The 2,500-nt window shown below is 35.8% G+C and overlaps 1 non-coding gene across 1 annotated transcript; it reads left to right on the forward strand.

Annotated features, from left to right (window-relative positions):
* The first annotated feature begins 342 nt into the window (after positions 1-342).
* On the forward strand, positions 343-413 carry TRNAG-GCC (transfer RNA glycine (anticodon GCC)). Its single transcript has one exon. It is a non-coding gene; the product is annotated as a tRNA-Gly (tRNA).
* Positions 414-2,500: the final 2,087 nt, after the last annotated feature.

Below are 2,500 nucleotides of genomic sequence, written 5' to 3' on the forward strand. Positions count from 1 at the left end.
ATTGTCAAAATTGAATATATCTCACATAATTCATATAAAAATAATATATTTGAAAGTATATAATAATACTTAGATATTGATAATAGAGAAACTATATATTATATATAATTATATAGACAAAAATATATAATTATCTTTATTTAGTTATAAAGATGAATTCCAAATATTAGAAAAATAAATAGTATAGTATAAAATATATTATATAATAACTATATAATTGGTTAAATCTATATATATATTATATAAAAATAGCCTAATTATACTCTAACCTAGTATTAATAGCCTAGTATAAGAGGATAGCTCTGCACTGATCTATACTATAGATTGCAGATAAAAAAAAATGCGGATATAGTTGAATGGTAAAATTTCTCCTTGCCAAGGAGAAGATGCGGGTTCGATTCCCGCTATCCGCCCAGGATGAGGATAATGGGTTAATGTTTTTCATTTAATAGGATAAATTTTTAAGTATAGTCGACCGTGATAGTATAGTGGTTCTATCCTCCCCCCTTCTTTTCCTCCCATCTGGAAAGAAAAAAAGCGAATATTATATAGTAATTAATTAATAGTTACCAAGATCAAACCTCAATTTTTTTAGACAAAAAAATTTTGCGGAGACAGGATTTGAACCCGTGACTTCAAGGTTATGAGCCTTGCGAGCTACCAAGCTGCTCTACCCCGCGATAAAGAGAAGAACTGTGAACTAATAGACAAACAAAGATTGAATGCACCCCTATACCATATCTGTACAAATAGAATAGTCCATTTATACAGAATGGTAAAGGGGGTCCCTCTATAATCATAGAAATTAATAGAAAGAGATATTTGAATCCTTACCAACTTGATCTTGTTGCCCCAGGCAACAAGCATGCATGAACCATTTCACGAAGTATGTGTCCAGAGAGCCCAAAGTCTCGATAGTTAGCTCTCGGTCTTCCGGTTAAAAAACAACGTCGATGAAGACGTGTGGGTGCACTATTACGCGGTGGGGATTGTAACTTTCCATGAATTTCCCATTTCTCACTCAACGATGGAACTTTGCTTATTTCTTGTTTTAAGGATCGACGAATCAAATGATATTTTTGTTCCAATTTTTGCCTCTTCTTCTCCCTCTGAATTAAACTTTTCCTTGCCATAATGATTCAATTCCTAGTAGTATCAATGATACAAGTCGGATCCTAGATGTAGAAATATAAGAAGGAAGATCTCCTTCTCCATCGAAAGAAATGATATTTTCGCGGATACAACACATACAAAATTAACCAAATTTGCCTGATGTAGAGGCAATCAAGAAAGCCGCATAAGTAAATATATAACCTACAGAAAAGTGGGCTAATCCAACTAATCTTGCTTGCACAATGGAAAGAGCCACTGGTTTATCTCTCCATCGAATCAAATTAGCCAAAGGTGTGCGTTCGTGAGCCCATGCTAAAGTTTCAATCAATTCTTGCCAATATCCGCGCCAGGAAATTAAGAACATAAAGCCAGTAGCCCAAACAAGATGTCCAAATAAGAACATCCATGCCCAGACTGATAAACTATTCATACCAAAAGGATTATATCCATTGATAAGTTGTGAAGAGTTTAACCATAGATAATCTCTTAACCATCCCATCAAATAAGTGGAAGATTCATTAAATTGTGAAACGTTACCCTGCCATAATGTGATGTGCTTCCAGTGCCAATAAAAAGTAACCCATCCAATGGTATTTAACATCCAGAAAACTGCCAAATAAAAGGCGTCCCAAGCCGAAATATCACAAGTACCACCTCGTCCCGGACCGTCGCAAGGAAAACTATAACCAAAATCCTTTTTATCCGGCATTAATTTGGAACCACGTGCATCTAAAGCACCTTTTACTAAGATCAATGTAGTTGTATGTAAACCTAAAGCAATAGCATGATGAACCAAGAAGTCTCCGGGCCCTATTGTTAAGAATAGTGAATTACTATTCTCATTAACAGCATTTAACCAACCTGGCAACCATATGCTTCGACCCGCATTGAACGCCGGGCCGCTTGTTGAAGATAAAAGTACATCGAAGCCATATGAAGTTTTACCATGAGCGGATTGAATCCATTGGGCAAATATGGGTTCGATTAAGATTTGTTTTTCCGGAGTACCAAAAGCAAGCATGACATCATTATGAACATAAAGCCCCAAAGTATGGAACCCCAGAAAAAGGCTGGCCCAACTTAAATGGGATATGATAGCTTCTTTATGGTCTAACATTCTTGCCAATACATTATCCTCATTCTGTTCTGGATTGTAATCTCTAATAAAAAATATAGCTCCATGAGCAAAAGCTCCTGTCATAATGAATCCTGCTATGTATTGGTGATGGGTATATAACGCAGCTTGAGTAGTAAAGTCTTGTGCTATGAACGCATAAGCAGGTAAAGCGTACATGTGTTGAGCTACCAAGGAAGTAATAACCCCTAAAGAGGCTAAAGCAAGACCTAATTGAAAATGAAGCGAATTATTGATTGTGTCATAAAGACC

This window comes from Cucumis melo, unplaced genomic scaffold, assembly GCF_025177605.1.
Source record: "Cucumis melo cultivar AY unplaced genomic scaffold, USDA_Cmelo_AY_1.0 utg001667l, whole genome shotgun sequence".
NCBI lineage: Eukaryota > Viridiplantae > Streptophyta > Magnoliopsida > Cucurbitales > Cucurbitaceae > Cucumis > Cucumis melo.